This window comes from Tamandua tetradactyla, chromosome 8 (assembly GCF_023851605.1).
Source record: "Tamandua tetradactyla isolate mTamTet1 chromosome 8, mTamTet1.pri, whole genome shotgun sequence".
In the NCBI taxonomy this organism is placed as follows: Eukaryota; Metazoa; Chordata; class Mammalia; order Pilosa; family Myrmecophagidae; genus Tamandua; species Tamandua tetradactyla.
Window position 1 is genome coordinate 88,573,122 of NC_135334.1, and position 18,972 is coordinate 88,592,093.

The following is an 18,972-nucleotide window of genomic DNA, read 5'->3' on the forward strand; positions in this document are numbered from 1 at the left end:
TCCTTCAGAGGATATCTAAGAATCCGACAAGCACTCTTTTTACCGCTACTACAGTTCATGCAGTGGCAACTCCTCTTATCCCTCATGTTTTATCCATCAGCACAGCATGCCTGAAAATACATCTAGAATTCCGCCACTTCACACCACCTCCATTCCTAATACCTGGGACTGAGCTGCATCATCTTTCCCCTGGACCAATTGTTTCTTTGCTCCACCTTTATCCCTCCCCTCCATCCACCATACACACAGGCATCTGTGCATGCACACACACACACCCAGTTTCCCCTCCTCTGCAGTCTCCCCCCACACCCCACGCCCGCACAGACACAGTTTCCCTACCACATGCACATGTGGTCCTTCCCCACCGCTCCCACCTCTGGGTTCTCTTCTCACCAGCTGCCTCACTCCCCATTCCACTCAGAGTCAAAGCCAAGGTCCTTGCAGGGGCCCACCATGTGATCCCACCCCCTGTTCCCAGGTCCTTGACTGCACCCCAGCTGTCTTCTCCCATCACATCATCTAGTCCAGCTGCTGGTCCTCTAATACAGGGCAGCTCACCACAGCTCTGTGCGCTGGCCGTTCGCCGCCTGGAACACTCCTCCTCTTGCCTCTCACGTCCTCATCCCTGGATGCCATGGGGCCTTCCTAACTATCCAGCCGCCCAATATGCCTCATCTCCCGTCGCTGAATTTTCTCCCAAGCACTTACCGCCATCCAGAATCCTATAAATGCACTTGTTCATTTCATTTGTTTGACTCCCTCCACCAGAATGTATACCAAAGGAGGACATGGAATTTTGTCTCCCTGGCCCCATCCCCAGTAGCGCAGTGGAAAACAGCGCCTGGCACTCCGATGCTCTCAATAAATATTTGTTGAATGATTAATGGATGAGCACGCCAGCACCTGGACAGCATCTTCATTATTTCAAAATTGCCCTGAATTGAAATGGGGCCACCAATTTGAATTGGTAATTTATTGGTAGAAATTCACTTAAATTACCAATTCTATCACCTCAGAAATTACTTGGCATATATGGGTGCTCAGTAAATTGTGTTGGCTGGATGGCTTCAAGGCTTTGGGCAAGCAGTGGCCATCTTAGGCCTCCTTCCCAGTCAGCCAGCACCTGTGCTGGGGCAGGCACAGGGGACCTCCACATGCCGCCCCGAGGCCCCGCTGCCGGGTGTCTCTTCTCCTGTTGGGTTCCAGCTCTGTAGGGAAATCACTGTCCTTTGCTTTTTTCCATTTCATCTCTCTGGGCAACACCAAAATTCTTTTTTTCATTACCCATTGACTTAACTTTCCGTTGTCTCATTCTGAGCTTTCCCCCAAAACGTAGCTATAGAGGATTTATTCCTCTGTACTTCAGTTTCCTTAATTGTAAAACGAAAGAGTGTCCTGGACTCTTAAAATCCAATTTTCCTTTCAAATTCATGTGAGTCCTCAATGCTTCTTGCTGCAAAATGCTGACCTTTGGGATGTTTTCCAGCTTCTCTCCCAGGGCTCCTCTTCCTGGCCTTTCCCAGCAGTCACCCTCATGGACTCACTCCCAGTTCTCAGAGTTCACAGTCCTGGATCTCTTCAACTTTAAATTCCTTGGCACCCACTCACCACAGCGCCGCCCATGCCTCCACCACACTTCTGCCCTCACCGTCACTGAGCTCCTTCCCCTCTGAGATTTTGTGTCAGATTCTTTCTTCCACGTTGATACATACCTTTCCCACAGCCTTGGCCCCTCCTTTTTTCACCACCGTGAGGTCATCCCTGTCTAGTGCTGATAATGCTCATTCTCAGCGCAGAGTTGCCCTGTGCGGAGGACTCCTCCCTCTTCTCCGGATGAGGAAACTGCAGCACCCAAAGGCCAAATAGTTTGCTTAGGAGACACAGCTGTATGTGGTAGCACTGGGATTTGAACCCCAGGCTGTCTAGTTCCAAAGGCCCTGCATTGACCACCACCCCATCACTACCACTCTTCATGCACCCATGATCCTTTCACCCTTTAGTCCACAGATGACACTCCCCTCGCTGGTCCAGCGCTGGGCTTCCAAGGTACTGCTTCCTCTGCTCCTGCTTGCAGAGATGCTGGAGCAGCCCAGCAGACCTGGTTGGCTGGCTCTGGATAAATGCCTGCTGCCTGACCTCACCTGGGAGGCTCTGCTGTTCTACACCTCCCTCTCTCCCTCTCTCTCTCACACACATCATCGTCATCATCATCCAGCCCTTCCTGCTTGTTCTCAGTTCCCACCTCTCCCACTTTGCAGTTGGCTTTGCTCTCTGCAGAGGGGAATGGCGAGTGCCATTCTATAGGCTCTGTCAGTATCCTGTTTCTCCAGTGCAAACTATTCTTCCCGTTTTCTGTCCTCTTCCCAACTTTCCCAACATTCTCAGAGAAAGCATATCCCTTTTCTCTAAGAGTCAATTCTTGGGTTTTCCTCCTACTGTCCATTCCAGCAGGGGGACACCATGATGGAGGCATGCCGTTTCCAGCAGCAGCCTCTAACCATTCTCTCCTCCACCAGAGAAGTAAAGCCCCATCCTCGACTCTGCTCTCCTTCAGACCAGCATCTTTTCCTTTACCGCCTAATAACAGCAGTGCATTATTCTGTTTCCTTTAGAACAAGATGCAGATGTTATCCAGAATTTTCTTCAACTTCAGGCAGTAAGTTTTTTGGTGGAAGTCTAAGGACTTCCCCTGAGTCCTTAGAACCACGTTCTCCTCTCCTTCTTCAGCATTCAAAATAAAATGAAAACACACATTAAAATCCAAACAGGAGGTGGGCTAATATGTCTTCCGTATGCTGGTCCTTGGGCATGTCTCGCTAATCCTTCTTGGAATCACCGGCGGTCTTTGCCTGTGCTCTTTGTGAAAGCTGGGGCTTCTCGGAGCTGATGGCCAGGAGGAGGGCTTTGCTCCCAGGAAACTGCCTCCCAAGGCTGAGGAGGTGGGGCAGGCAGGAAGTGGCAGGTGCAGACCACTGCCTGCCCCCCAGGTGGTGAGCATCTCCTCCATGCCCGGCACTGGGACACAGGAGAACGAGGCCTGGACCCTGCTTGGGAAGAGGCAGCATCTGTGAGTTGCCTTTGTTTATCCTCAGATCCCCACCATTGTGCTCCAGGTAACAGAGAAATGCCAGCACCTAGGCTGAAGTGGAAACCCCTCAGAGAAGAGTCCTGGTTCTGGATGGCGGGGGGCTGGGCTGAATGCAGCTGGGTGCTGGGAGCAGAACATGGGCACCAGTGTCCCGAGGCAGAGATCGGCAGCGGACCAGACACCTCGTACTGGGCAGAGGATTGGCCTGTGACCACTTACGGGGAAAAGTGGGACTGGGATCTCAGGCCTCAGGCTGGCTTTCAGAGGGACAAAGGAGGCTGATAAAAGCCATACCAAACTCATCCTGGCAATGAAGACAGCAGGGAAGAGAGATTCTTAACCCTGAATGTTGTTGCATAGCAGAGTTTCCCTTAGCATGCCCGTTGGAACCCTTGTGCACTGGAAGCTAGATGAATAAAAGGTATGTGGACAAGTACACTTGGGGAATTGGAGGCTCCCCTGCCTCTGGGCATTGAAATTCCAAGTGGCACTGGCATGTTTAAAAGTCCAGGAGGCCCTGAAGAAGCGAAACCTGTGTCACTAACGGAGCGTTTCCCATTCTTCTTGGGCCACCGACTTTTCTTTCCTGTAACCTCTGTTAATATCCCACAGAATTAGTGCCCATGGCAGACCCTTGGGAAGTGCTTCTCTGAAGAATTTTTAAATCCTGGCTGTACTTTGGAATGAGCCCACTTTTTATTTTGCATGGAGGATATGTAGTAGGATGGAAAGAGTACGTATGGACTTTAGATTGGAGTGACCTGGGTTTAAATCCACCTTCCTATAAAATCACTGGCCTTGATCAGGTTACTCAGCCTCTCTAGGATTTAGTTTCCACATCTGTAAAATGGGAGAAATAACAGCAGCCACCTTATGGGGCTGTTGTGATGGTTAAGAGATAATAATAGTAACTAACACTTACAGAGGGCCTATTTTATATGCCAGATACCAGTATAAGTGTTTTGTGTATTTTGTTTAACCCTCACTGCCATTCTGAGGTAGGTAATTTTGTTATCATTACCTTCCAGGTCAGGAGACACACAGAGGTTAAGTCCCGTGCCCAGTGTCACTAAGCTGGCTTATATTGGAACTAATAAATCATGGAATTAGGATTTGAAACCTGGCCAGATCTGCCACCAGAGAATGTATACTTAATCACTATATTATAAAGATCTTAGTACATGAAAAACACTAAAAAAAAATATCAGCTCCCTTTTCAGATGATTCACAGATATTTTAAGGGTGATTCCAATCATACTGCATTCTTTGTTATCAGACCTATTGAAAGAGTAATCGCCTTCATCTCCTTATCTGTGTGGTTACTTCAGCTATGACCATCCTCTCTGCTCTGCCTCCACATCCTGGCCGACCCCAATTTGGACATTTGTTCAACTGGAATAGTGCCACTGCCCGCACTGTCCCTGTCCCTGTCCCTGAGGTCTGTCATATCCAGGACGAAGACTCCTCTCTGAATGTCCAGTGGGGAGGTAGCGTGTTCCTCGGCTTATTCTCATTCCCGTATATCAAGTGGTAGACTTGGCAGAAGGTTTAAGAGGACATCCCTTTTTATCATTCATTTAACAAACATTTATGGAGCACTTTGCTGTGGTAGATGCGTGCCTTCGGAGAATATACAGGCAAGCACCGTTGTGTATGACCGATTCACTGCAACAGTCCTCAGTAGTCCCTTGGAGTGAATTCTGCAGACCCTTCTCCATCTAACGGAACTGTGGGTCTTTTCCACAAAGACGAGACCGGCTTCCATTCACAAAGTGCCCCCCGGGGACCCCCCCCCCCCCCCGTGAGACCATTACAAGTGAAGTTGCCTTGATTTCTGTTTGATTTTGCTCTGCCAAGCCACTGGAAGGGCTGGCTCTCAAAGTGCAGTGGATGGGGCTCCCCCAGGCCCCTGACAACCACTGTCTTTCAGGCTAAATTCTCTCTCTCAGAACACACTCCCACTGTGCAGTCCACTGGGCAAACACTTGCAACACCCAATTCAGTTCTTACCTCCTGCCCAGTCCTTTCTACTTCTCTTACCCTGCACATCCCAGCCAATAAGCTTATCATTTTTCCTCTTGAGTTCTGCTCCTGTAAGTTATATATGCTCAATTAGGGAAAAAAAAAAAAGCACTTCTTCCTCAAGACACTTGCCTGCCACCTGCTGGAAATTTGTCATAGCGACACAACAAATCTCTGCCACTTAAAAATATGCAGGCAACAGCTGTATGATGACACTGAACCATTGATGTACACTTTGGATGATTATATGGAATGTGAATATATAATATCTCAATAAAATTGCATTAAAAATATGCAGGCACCTTCTGGAGTTGTGCAGTGCACGGCCAGCATAACTGTTAAGCTTCGTCCTGTCTACTGCACTGATCATGCCATTGCGTATTTATTTAAACACTCTCTCCTGCTAGATTGAGAGCATCCTGAGTATAAGGACTAGTGCGTGATTTCTTATTGCGTTCCCGGTCCTTGATTTGTTAGGGGTAGATAAGTGCTTGCCGACTGACCTGGTGCAAACACCTGTTACCTTAGGGTCACAGCACCTGGTCTCACTGGTAGAAGAGTCTCTAAATCCATCGGATGCAAAGCAAAGCAACCAAGTTCTCCCAGGCTTTCAGAGTAACCATGGAGTGTCAAGAAGGACATGGGGCCTGTCGTGCCCTCCCCATTGCTAAAAACCTGTTCAGATCAGAGCAATTCAATATCTGTTCGCTCAGAAGACATCGGGTCAGGCACCAGCACTGCATAGTGGAGGTTGGGGCTTGGGGCCCCCACGGGCCATCGCATGGCCAGTTTGGGAGCATGTCCTGTGCTCGGGGCCAGCTCCGTACAGGTTGTGGGGATTCAGAGATGGCAGTGCAGGGGCCCTTCCCGGAGTAGTTTGCGGTTTTGTGGAGGAAGTAGATCAGGTGAAGAATGAGGGGGAAGCCCTCTGTCCTTCCACAAAGCTTGTTCCCTAGGGCCATTTGGCAGAGTGTTACTCAGGCCCCACAGGAACGACCTCCCGGGCAAATGCCTCTCTTGCTCAAGTCTCTCCTGATGAGCTAATAGACTTCCTAGTCTGACATAGCCAAAGTTGAGCATTTCCCTTTCTGCCCTGGCTGGCAGGGGCCTCAGGGAGAACTTGTTTGCTCAGTTTCTGAAGTTTCTGAGCCAGGATTTCTTTAAATTTCCTCTCATTCCTTCCCCAGGATGGCTTGTCTTTGCTTTTTTCCCTGTATTTTACTTTGTGGTGGTGTTTTTTGGCAGCAGGATCTGCCGTGGTATGTGAGTTAGAATCAGACAGTGAGGCCAGGCACACCTGGGCTTCAGTCCCAGCTGTGTGATCTTGAGCAAGATACTTTTGCCTCTTCAAGCCTTCTCAGTTGACAATTGAGATAATGATCACAATTAACAGATAGGTTATCGTGAAGATTAAACTAGTCCAGTTTAAAACGCCATTGTTCTCTTTCTTCCTACCAGATCAGTGGCTCTAGGTTCTAGTATTTTCTTTCCTCCTTCCTTCCCGTATCAGTCAGTTTCGATGAGATAAACCACTGTAATCCTTAGGTGACTAGCCATCCTGCTTTGTCTGGGACATAGGGGATTCCTGGATGCAGGACTTTTCAGTTTGAAATGGAAAGGTCCAGGGCAAACAGAGAAGATGGTCCCTGAAGTAATGAACAACCTCAGCCTCTCCATGGTTTACAGGAACAAAGGTTTATTCTTCCTTGTTGCTACTATTTATCCAGGACCTAGGCCAAAGGAGGAGCCCGATCCATGCAATTGCTGATCTCAGGCAGAGACAAGAAAGCATGTGAAGGGTTGTGTTCAAAAGTTGCATCTGTGTTGTAAAGTAATCATGTTAAAATACTGAATGAAGCTGCATCTGAGCTATAGGGTTTTTTTTTGTTTTTGTTTGCTTGTTGGTTTGTTTGTTGTTGTTGTTTTTTACTATTACTACTACTTTTGTTTCTTTTCTTTATGTTGACATTTTATAGCTTTTTCTGTTGTGTTGCTAGTTCCTCTAGACTGATGCAAATGTACTAAGAAACAATGATCATGCATCTATGTGATGATGTTAAGAATTACTGAGTGCATATGTAGAATGGTATGATTTCTAAATGTTGTGTTAATTTCTTTTTTTTCTTTCCGTTAATAAAAAAAAAAAAAAAAAAAAAGGGCTCAAAAGCCCTGTTAACAGAAAATTAAGCCAATGAGTTCTTCATTTTCCATGTTGAAGTAGTTCCTAATCAGTTCTCTCAACTATGACCACTCAATCATAATATATTTTTAAATAGATTGGCTGTCTCACTCAAAAGCAAATGGGAGTTCAAATGAGCTCTATTCCAGTTTGGACCATTAATAACAATAAAACTGCTGTAATATCAGGGACTTTATATAGAGCTTTCTCGTGGACGAGTGCAATGAATTTCACGTTCATTGAATAATATATCAACAAAAGTGTACTCAAAGGTAGCTAAGAAACCAATATTATCAACATTGTTTTGCTCAACATAATTATTCCACATATACATCCTCTCTAGCTATTACCAATCTTATTTAATGCCTTCTTTCTAAGCATTTCAAACATATACTCTATCTCAATTTTACTTAACTCCTTCTCATATGAAATGTCATCAACTATTGTTTAGCAATTCACATGAACTATTTTAGTCCTCTTGCTCCCCTCCTAAGAAATTCAGATACAGTCTCATAAAAGGCTATTGCCTCTTACATAAGAATCACTCTTCTGTATCTATCATCTCTTTCTTTCCTCTATCTCATCTGTTTTAAGTCTGCCAAAGTCATCAATGATCTCTGAAAACTAAATCTTCCCTCTGATCTCTTTCACTCTTTAGATTACCACACCACTAGATTTAGAATTTTTTCCATTTACTTTACAAACTTTTTGCTCCAAGTCAGAACTTTCATCCTGCACTCAGTTCTCCTGGGTGAGTTCTATTCTGTACTTACTCAACATCTGCTTCCACTACTGCCAGGAGATGAATTGGGGCCTCTGGGGTCCCTTTTGGTTGGACTGGTGCATATCATTTAGAATATTACATTGACTCTTGGTCATTTTAGCAGTTTTATGCTTGAAGTCTTCTGACTTCCAATCAGTTCATAGTTTATCTGAACAGAGTCTTAGGGACAAATTCTCAAAGAATAACTTAAAACCCCCAAACTTGTTTGAGGATATTAAGTTATTATGTTTGTAGGATAATTGATAATAAAATGTACCCTCCAAATCTTAGGAAAACTATGTGCTACTTTTGAAATATCAACTTCCAGATACTTACTCTCTGTCTTTATATCTGAATATGATTTTAGAAATTTACGCATTGGTATAAAATCTCTTGCAAAGGTATTTATTATTTGACATAAACTGGAAGTACATAAGACTAAAGGTGCCAAGTATATTTATAGGCAGGTAGTCTGCAAAGCCAATATTACATTCAAGGCAGACAATATGCTTGCTTTTTTTTAAAACTAAATCAATACTTATATCACATTCATATATTGAGTACATATGATCGATTATTTCTGTCATTATCTAAGCTTTAAAAAAGAACTTTTTGTTAAGTGCATCATCAATTTTCTCACCCATTTTATAATTTCTAAGTATACACAATTTATGAAGAATCTAAGCTTCTTACAAATTTGTGTGTTGTAATGATGTGTGTTGTACAAACAGGCAAGTCTTAACAAACGGAATACAATCTAAGGGAGAAGGATAGAAATTATACAATTAATGACTCTGAGGGTCTTATACATATTTTATCTATTGAGTAGAACTCAGTCAGAGACACAGAGATACTATCTTGTGTGCTATTAAAACTGTTAAGCAATTCTTAACAGGATAGCCTTTAGTTATAATTTAGCCCTCAGTGAAAACTGTAGAATTCCTGAGCCTTGTTTTCAGCAATGTTACTCTCTTCAATCTATTGTCTTCCTTTCATGCTGACCAACCATTAGCTCCTCTTTTCTCTAACTCCTTCCCTCCACAAAGACTCTCAATATTTCCAGTACCCATGGGTTTATACCTATTCATTTGTAAACTATAATTTGGAAATTTTCAAATACTTTTTGACTTGCTGAGTTGATATGTTATCGTTACTATAGTCCTTTGAATTGTTACCAAATGATCAAAGACTTCATCTAGAATAATGTATTTCCAAGAGAAAAATGTCAGGTTTTAGTAAAGGGATTTAGCTGTGAAGTAGGAAATAAAGGAATTTTTCTACATACCTGGAATAAGAAGCAATACCACACATGAGGATAATTCCTACAATTCCTAAAACTAATTCCAGTTCTTACAACCTTGGTCCCAAAGACTGTTTTATGAAAATGCCAAAATAAACTCACTTCACACCAAACACATTTTTCATATTTCATGAAAGCGTATAGATCATTAAACCATGTGTAGGGACTTTAAATCTCTCAATTTCACATTGTATGGATTATTTTTCTCTTGTGAAATGATGATAAACAGACTGAAAGAAATATATTATGGTGCTATGAACATTTAATAAATGACTTTGAAGTGCAAAAAAAAAAAAAAAAAAAGTTGCATCTGTCACTTCTCACATGTCATTTGGTCAGAACAGGTCACATGGCCAGGCCTGACATCAGGAGGGCAGCAGTAGACAATCTTTCCACAGGGAGTGGCAGCCAAAATTTTGAACATTAGTGCAATTAACAATGCTTCTCCTTCTCTTCTTTGGGCATTTTTGGGGTGCTGGAGCAGGGACGAGGGAAAGGAAGAAAAAGACACCTGGCCTTGCATTGGTGGTCTTTGAGGCAGTTTTTTTTTATTTTTTATTTTTTATGGGGTGGTGTTTAGCCTCCCCCTACTCAACCCAGAGGAGCAGCTGTCTCCCCTTGGCTTCTACCGGGGCTTGAGGCCCTCGGCCTTCTCAGCTGGTGAGGCGTCTCTCTGCAGGGGCAGCTCAGGCTTGTGACTTCTCTTTCAGCCTCCCTACTTCTTCCTCTGGAGCTGCTGAGCTTCCTTTCCACATGCTTCAAAGAACATGGGGACAGAGATGGGATAGAGTATGCCCCAGTGTCTTCCCAGGTGGACTCTACACATGCCTTCATGCCCTGCTCTCACTGATCTCTCTGGCTGTCACAAGCCTCCCTCCCACCTTTGGAAATCTCTAGTTCAGAAGTGGGCACACCTGTGACCCCTGACCTTCGCGCCAGAGGCCAAGCTCTTCCCAGAGTGTGTCACTATGCAACACTTCGCTCGCAGCCCCAGGCAGGGCCTGCCCTCTGAGTCCACCTCTCAGCAAGGGTCCCCTTCTCACAGGTACCTTCAGCCTCTTGGAGCCCCACTCCCTTGGCTCAAATCTCTTGTGGAAGTCGTTAGCCCAGAAAGACTTTTGTTTTGTTTCTTTTTTGGTCGTTTTATTTTATTATATCTAAAAACATTCTCAGAGAGAAAACAGGTTTTCAAAAATAATTATTATAGTTGGCTCAGTTTTTTTTTTTTACCTTGTCTGAGCATATATGGAAAGCCTTCCAATTTCTGTTTTGCAAAATATAGTACCAAAATATTTATTAGTATTATTTCTAAAAGGTAAATTTGAGTATTAGAACAATTACTCAAAATAAGGAATTTCATGTAGAGCTTGGGACTTGAAACTTAATAGAACCTTCATCTAAGTTTCAGAGAAGTGGAGGAAAGAGAAAGGATATGAATTTAAGTCTGTTAACATTTGTTGATCACCTACCTTGAGTGAAGCATGGTATTAGATACTGGGAGACACCTATAAATAAGGCCCTGTCTGCATGGAGCTCACGGTCTTCTGGGCGAGACAGTCAAGAAGGCAGGCAGTGGCTGCAGAGAGTGAAGGACTTGGGGTAGGAGCAGCCCGGGAGAGTGGAGGGAGGGAGGACTGCTCAGAGGAGGTGATGCATTGGGGCACATGCAGGGAAAGCAGGAGTTCTCCGGGGATGCAGCTGACAAAGGGAGACACACCTGCAAAAATATGGGTACAACAGAGGCAGCATACTTATGAGAATGCCAGTGTTTCAGTCTGACTGGTGCTTTGGGTAGTGAATTGGAGAGTAAGTTGGAGGATTGCAGACCCTTGGTGTTTCTTGCTAGAGTATTTGGCATTTTATCAGGAAGGGTTGAGGTAGAGCAGTGAAGCCATTGAGGTTTTTAACAATGGGGTGTCATATCTCTGACCACAGAGGGGAGGGGTGAACCTGGAGATGACAGCCGGAAGGAGGCAGTAACAAGGGCGGGGGGGGGGGGGGGGGGGGAGTTTTGGGATGTGGGAAGAAGAGAAGGGAAGAAGCCCAGGGTGGATTCCAGGTTGCTAATTTGGGACCTGAGAGGATAGTGTGATTTGGACAGGGCATCAGAATTAGATAGAATTAGAGATATTGAGCCTCCAGCAGCACTTCCTCAGGGACTTGGTACACGTTTGAAGCTGCTCTATCGATTGACGCTTAGGGACGAGAAATCCAAAACTTCTGGTGACATTATTTGCACATGCCTAGATCAGGATTAACAGAGCCAGACAATGAAAACAATTGCTTTTCTCAGTTTCTGAATCAGGTTGCAAAGAGGAATACATTGAAAGGACAAAGTCAGTTCTATTCCTAGATATTCATTTAAAGTATTCATTTAAAGACCTCAATAAAAATCAAGATAGCGATGCATAATCCAAAGACTACAAGAATTCACTAAAAATCTGCAAGTTTAGCCAGAGGAAATGAAGTGCCAGGATGTTTCCTTCAGAAAGGTTAGGAAAGCTCCATTTAAAATCAAAGTCTTGGAAATGAAAATCTGCAACAGCAACACAAATAAATAGAAATCGAAGTCTTGCCATCTCAAGGCAGAGAAGAGAATGGATTAGCCCGTTCCTTCCTTTTAAAGCCAGTTCCCCCGAGGCATAAGACTCCTTGAGAAGTGAGTGAGAAGGACAGAGGAGAGATCCCCTTGCCCTCCCATCAGTTAGTGCGGGAAAGAGAAGCACTGCCGCTTCGTTAGCATGAGTCCTATTTCAGAATTTATTTCTCTTCGGCTTTTTGTGTGGCCCCAGATGTACTTGGCTTTCCTAGGCATTTTCTTTAAACATCTTAGCTTTCTCTTAGCAATTAGTTTTAGGTGCTGGCCCTGCTGTCAGTTTGGTTCAGTGTTTTCTGGAAACTTGTTTTCCATTACTCTTTGTTGTCTGCATTTAGGTAACTAGGTCCACTTGAGAGGTTGCCGAGGGGCGCTTTTAGCTGTGAGCATAACCACTGGAGCCCTGCCACCCTCTAGCTCCATGACCACACCCCGTTTACTCACCTCTCTGTACCTCAATCTCTGTATCTGTAAATTGGGGGAAATAATTGTTATCTACCTCAGAGTTATTTTCAGGATTGAAGGAGTCAGTCCACATAATAAGCACAATGCCAGCCTCAAAATAACACTCAACACACACTATTATTCTTACTTGACTCTGTAGGAGAAATGAAGAACCACAGTTAGCTTCCTTCTCTTAAGGACATGTCCAAGACCATTTTTAGTAACTCGAAGAGCATTGTTTTTTGCTGAAAATGTCTCCTGCCAGATTCCTTCATGCATTTGCAGTTCAGGCTTAACAAGCAGCTGGAGGAGAGCCATATCGCTCGGATTAGCGAGTACAATTAGAATTGGCCGTGGCTGGGGTGGTGAGCCATTCAGTGTTCCTCCCTGTAATTAGGAACCTAGCTCCAACATCCATCTCCTGTAGCTAACATGAGATTCTCTACCCTAAGTGACCTGTCTGGGTTTTCTTTTCCTGTGGTCCCTACTGTAGGTTTTTGGAAGAAGTTGACTGCCTGCAAGGAAACTGCAAAACATGAAAATCACTTTGAGGTGACCAACAAGTCTAGCAGCCCCTTGCTCTTCCCAGGCTGGGTCTGAAGCTTAAGGACTCTAACTTAAGGTAACAAATGGATCCCTTTACTTGGCAGTGAATTTCTTACGTTTTCCTTCAGGAAGTCAGTCCATTCAGGAGCCCTGAAACCTGGAATATTTTACCCAGGCAATTGCTTATTAAGAAAGGGAATAGGACACAGTGGTGGCCCCCCTGTCTGGCATGTCGCTCAAAGGGGCCAGGGTTCTACTGGTCACCAAGACCCTGAGAGTCGGGCTCTTTCTTTCTGGGTTTGTTGTTCTTAACCCTAACAGTGTCTCTAATAGGGCTAATGATATAAAATTCACCACAAAACATAAGTCAGAGAGAATAGCCAGGAGATTTCTGCAAATGAAGAGTAATGAGGGAAAGGATTTACCTTACTAGATACTAAAATGTATTATAGTGTCAAGATAATAAAAGTAGAATGGAAATATAAATAACCAGATAAAAGGAAAGAACAGTAATTCAAGAAAAACACAATGAATTAATAAAGTAGCCTTTCAAACTACTGGTCACAAGATGTATGTCCAGTGTTGGGACAACTGTCTACCCACTGGAGGGAAATACATTCCCAGCCTTGGATATAATCTACCAAAATAATTTCTGCATGGATTAAAGAGCTAAATAAAAAAATAAGATTATAAAAATGTCAATACAAAGGAAAATATTTTTATTATTTTGAGGTTAAAAAAAGGATTTTTAAAACACGTCACTTTTAGTTCCATATGTGTACAAATACCATAAAATTAAAAGGCAAAAAAGCAAAGGTAGGGAAAAAAAGCATTTGCTTTGTTTATCTGCAATCAACAAAGAATGAATATCCCTAATATACAAGTTTTTTAATTCATTTATTCAGCGCCTATTTGATGAGCACTTACTATGTGCTGAGAAGAATTCAAGGCACTAGGGAAGCAAGCAATGCACACGATAATCAAAACAAAATCACTGCTTTCCTGTTGTTTATGGTGTAATGGAAAGGACAGCCCATAAATAACTAAGGAAGTAAATTATAGTAGGTCAAATTCTGACAAGAGCTATGGAGGAAAAATTAAGCAGGGTGGGTGGTTATGGAGGATTGGTGGGGATTTGTATTATATGGGTATTCAGGACAGCTTCATTGATGGAGTGGCATTTGAGTGCAAACATGAAGGAGAAAAGGAGACGTGGTCGAATCTGTATTTTGAAACTTCGGCCAACAAGATTTAGTGATGGATGCGATACAAGTTGTGAGAAGAGAGCAAGGAGTCAGGGATGGCTTCTGGGCTTGGGGCCTGAGCAACCAGAAGGGTTGAAGCACCACTTACCGACAGGAGAATGACTAAGAAGTTTGGATTGGGGAGACTCGGGTTTGGCTATGATTGTTTGAAGTGTCTGTTGTATATCCAAATGGAGATGCCAGGGAATTGGTTGGTTATACAAATCTGGCCTTTGTGGAGAGGTCCAGGCTGGAGATATAAATTTGGGAGTCGCCATAGTCTAGATCATATTTGAAGCATTGAAACTAGATGTGAGACCTCCCTAGAATGTGAGTATAGAGAAGAGATTCAAGTATCTCTGTGGGACCTCCAACATTTAGAGGCCAAGGAGGTGAGACAGAACCAGCTAAAGAAACCAAGATGAAGTGGCCACTAAAGTAAAACCATGAGGAGGGGCATTTCTGAAGTCAAGAGGCACAAGGCAGGAGAGACCAACTTTATGGGATGCTGCTGATGCCTCAGGTGGGTGGGGATGGAGAATTCATTGTTGGATTTAGCAATGAGGGGTCACTAGTGACCCTAACAGAGGCTGTGTTGTTGGAGTGAAAGAGACAAAAGCCTGATTTGAATTGGTTTATGGAGAATAAGGGGAAGGAATTGGAGATAGACTAGGAGCAATACCTAGAGGGGGATGATCTTCAGAAAAAGTTTTCTTTTTCCCAAGATTGGTTTGTTATAGCATGTCTTCATCCTAATGGGAACAGTCCAGTAGAATGGGGAAAGTGGATGTTCTGGAGCAGCGTTTTTGAGTAGGTGAGAGAATCTGGGGTCTGGAGCGCACGTTGAGGGCGGTGACCTTAAATAGGAGCATCCAGGAAGGTTGGTAGATGTAGTCACTGGCTTCTTTTTTCAGTGAAATAGGCAAGGGTATCAGCTGAGAGGGAGGACTGGGGAGATGTTGGAGGTTGGAAGAGAGAAGAGCAAGTGTGATATCCTCATAGCACATGGGAGAAAATGGGCCAAGGAAGGTAAGGATCGGCCAGGTAGCCCTGAAGGCCTCTTGAGGGGAGAGGTCATGGATTGGAAGCAAGAGCAGTCAGCTCGTTGTATGTTTTTCTCCAGCCATGTTCAAGTGCACTTGGGAGGCCCATCAATGCTAACAACAACATAACAGAAAAATAGGATGTGACTAGACACACCTCAAAAGACAAACGCCATAGACATATGAACACTATCAGCAATAATAAAAAATGTGAGTGAAAACAGTAGGTTCCCCCACCCCCTTCCAATTGGCAAGAGCTCTGACTGGGAATATAAGAGCCCTTATTGGAGGTTTTCTGGAGGGCAGAGTTTCAGCATGTACCAAATGTCTCGTTTGGACCTGTCAGTTCCACGTTTAGAAATTTATTCTAAGGATAACGGCTCAAATGCATGGGGATATATGCACAGCGGTGTTCACTCCCGTGGTGGTTATGAAAGTGAACAGCCGGCACACGCTTAACCATAGGGGGCTGGTTTACTCAACTGTGAGCATAGCAGTGAAGTGACAGTGCTGACAATAGCTCACTCTCACTGAGGGTCCCCCCCCCCTCAGGAGTTCTTCTCAGTCTTTCCGTGAACTAAAGTATTTAATCCTCACAACAATAGCTGTGGGGGCAATTGTTATCCCCATTTTAAGGTGGAGAAATGGAGGCACAGAGAAGTTAACTAACTTGCCCCAAATCACACAGCTAGTAAGTGATAGAGCCAGAACTCAAATACTGTTTACCATCAGAAATGATGATCTAGTTCTCTGTCCGTTCATATGGAGTAACTTCTGGGTTAGGTGCACAGACTTGCTGAGCTTCACCCAGTGGCATGTGAGGAGCAGAACAGGAACTCGAGCTGAGGTTGTCCAGTGCTGGGATCCCACACCAGGTTGCCTCTCCATGGTGGGACGAGTTGGAGGAAGCCCCAAGATTCCAGGCCCCTCATTTTGATGCGAAACTGCTGCCCAGAGAAGCACTCAGGGGCTTGTCCCCGTAACCAGTATCTCGTGGATCCCCCTCTGTGCCGTTCTTCCAAGAGAAGATGGGTTCCTGTTTATTGGTTGTTTGGGTTCTTGTTTATTGGTTATTGGTTATTGTTATTGGTTTCCTGGATTTGGATTCTCCTTCCTCCAGCTCTCTCTTCTCTAGGTTGTCCCAATGTATTTCTCTGTCTCCTCCTTCTGCAGTCCCACATATTCTTCTCTTTGTCCTCTTGATTTATATTAATTTCCTTTTCTCTCTCTCTCTGTTTTGTTTTGTTAAAGGGGCCAGAACGGGGCACACAGCTTTACGTTAGTCTCCCTGAGTAAGACCAGGTGTTACCTGCTTTCTGCCTTCCTGCTGACAGCCATAGAACCTGCAAGTGGGCAGGCACAGCGGTCATTGATTCCACTCCCCTGCTTTGCAGATGAGGAGACTTGGGCCCAGAGAGTGGGAGTGACAGCTCCAGCCATATCCTGTGGCGCTCGGCTCCCTACTGCGGGCAAGGCCCAGGTCTTTTCAACCCGGTTTGGAGTTGGAGTCCCCTGCAAGGTACTTGCTAACCTGTATTTTGAGCTAACTTCATGCTTTTTTAAAATATAAATTCTTAAATGTTTTGCAAACTTGTTTACAATGCCTTCATTACAGTATACAAAGTTTTCCATCTTTCCAAATGTTTCCCAGAAATTTTGATGCTTTTAAGAGATCTCAGTACCTCCCAGGTTAATCCCTAGCATGGCTATTGGGTTCCTGTTTATTTCTCCAATTTCATATCCCTGTCCTTTTTTTGAACCTTGTGCCCCAGCAGCACCCCAAATCAGCCCTGCTAGGTCACAGACCCCAGCCTCTGCACATGTCCATTTTTCTTGGAAAGCCTTTAGGGAGTGAGAAGTAAATAAAAGCATGGGAGAGTTGATGCTGGGTTTCTTTGTTTTAGTGAACATCTATCAGGTGACAGAGGTACAGTGTGAGTGAAACATAGGAGTTACTTCCCTCATAGAACTTACAGTCCACAAGTGGGAAATAAGCAGCAAACCTCGGAGTCATTTGCATATATATGTAGGTACATATGCTTACATATAATTACTACAAAATTAAGGTGGCAGGCCTATGAGAATATAAAGGAAGAGGGCAGCGTTGGAGAAGAGTCATCTGGAGGATGAGTGGGAATTAAGCAGATAAAGGTTGGGGACAAAGGGGGCGGAAGAGCATTCTAGACCAAGGGAATCTCTGGGCAAAGACCCAAAGTAAGAAGAAGGGTCGGCCATTCGAGAACGTTCGGAAGGCCCGGGCGGGAAGCAGGACCAGGTCTTGTAGTACTCCAAGGACGTGTTAAGGACTCTGCTCTGGTTTTTCAGCCCAAGAGCAGTGGAAGCTTGTCCCTGTCACTCACCTGCTGAGTGACCTTGCTTGCATCTGTCTGAATCTTTTCCTCACCTTAAAAATGAGGGCACTGCCCTGTAGAGCTATTGTGAGGAATACGCGTGACTATCTATGAAATGAACCCAAGGCCTGGCAGACATGGTACCTATTCCTTGCCTGCTGCTGTGTTTTTTCTGGCATGTCTGTTGGCCCCCCCAGCCTGGGACTTCCTTGAGGTCCTGGTCTGAGAGGTTCTGTCAATTTATCGAATGAACGAATGAATAAATGACCGGACAGTTGGTTTGAATCTAAGTTTCTGCAAACCCTTGAAGCAAGGCTGATAACATTAACAGAAGGGAAGAACCTTTAGTAAGTAAAGTTTACCCCTGTCCACATCCACCACCACCACCTTGTGTAGTTCCTGCACATGGAGAGAATAACACTTAGAGGAAAAGAAAGAACACTTGCTTGTTAGTCTGTTTGTAAGCCACGCTGGGCTTACTTAAACTTGGCATCAGGCTCTCCCCCATTGACTTGTTAGCAAACTTAGTGTCTGATCTCCTAGATCCTGAATTCCTTTTTCTTCCTGTAACATTGTTCTGCTTTTCTCTTACCCCTCTCATTGTTAATTGTTTCCTACTTCCTTTTGGAAGTCCTCTTGGGTCCTGATTTTGATCTTTCATCTACCTTGAATTCTGAACTCTACAAAAACTTTCAACAAGTTACCCCAAACCAACCCCCTTCTAGATCTTACAGCATAGTAAGTCACATCCTGAGCCTGTCCCAGGCTTCTCCTCTCTGTGAGGACCCTGCTCTTTCCTGCCCCTCCTCTCCCAGCGAGCTCTTCCCTTTCCACCCTATCTGAAGTGGATCCCCATCTCCAACATTCATTCTGTCTTCTTTCCAGCTCTGGTCTCGACTTGTAGTTCTTTTGTTTGTTTGTTTTTGTCTCTGTCTTCGAGGATCATTAGTTCCAGGAGGGCAGGAAACTTCCCTGTCTTTTCACTGCTGTAGCACTAGCTCAGGGCCTGGCACTTAGTTGATGCTCAGTATTTGTTAATGAATTTGTTAATGAAACAAGATGAGTCTTACTTGGGGGAAGGGTCTTTCAGTCTTCCTTCCCCAGGGTAGCTGTCCTCGTGAAGTTCTGACTCGGTTTGTTGAGTATTTACTTTTGCAATGCACAGGACTAAGTGCCTAAAACATAATTGCTCCCTCATGAGATAGGTACCATTACCACCTGCATTTTACAGAGGAGGAAACTGAGGCGCAGAGAGGCCACGTATCTAGTAAGTGGTGGAGCCAGGATTTGAGGCAATCTAGGGAGAAAGACAAAAGTCCAGATAACCATGTTCAGGCTGATATCTTTATTTAGAGGAATCTGCTCTAGGAAGTGAACATTCTGACAGCAACCGCAG

At 44.4% G+C, this 18,972-nt stretch overlaps 1 protein-coding gene across 7 annotated transcripts in view; it reads left to right on the forward strand.

The window, feature by feature from the left end:
- BMAL1 (basic helix-loop-helix ARNT like 1) overlaps positions 1-18,972 on the forward strand; it is a 112,526-nt gene that overhangs the window by 63,198 nt on the left and 30,356 nt on the right. For 5 of the 7 annotated variants that reach the window (XM_077114030.1, XM_077114034.1, XM_077114032.1 and 2 more), the window contains 2 exons: positions 12,886-13,014; positions 16,477-16,744. The gene's annotated coding sequence lies outside the window, so the exon portion shown is untranslated. The remainder of the gene's footprint in view (positions 1-12,885; positions 13,015-16,476; positions 16,745-18,972) is intronic. The other 2 variants (XM_077114031.1, XM_077114033.1) reach the window with 2 other exon arrangements.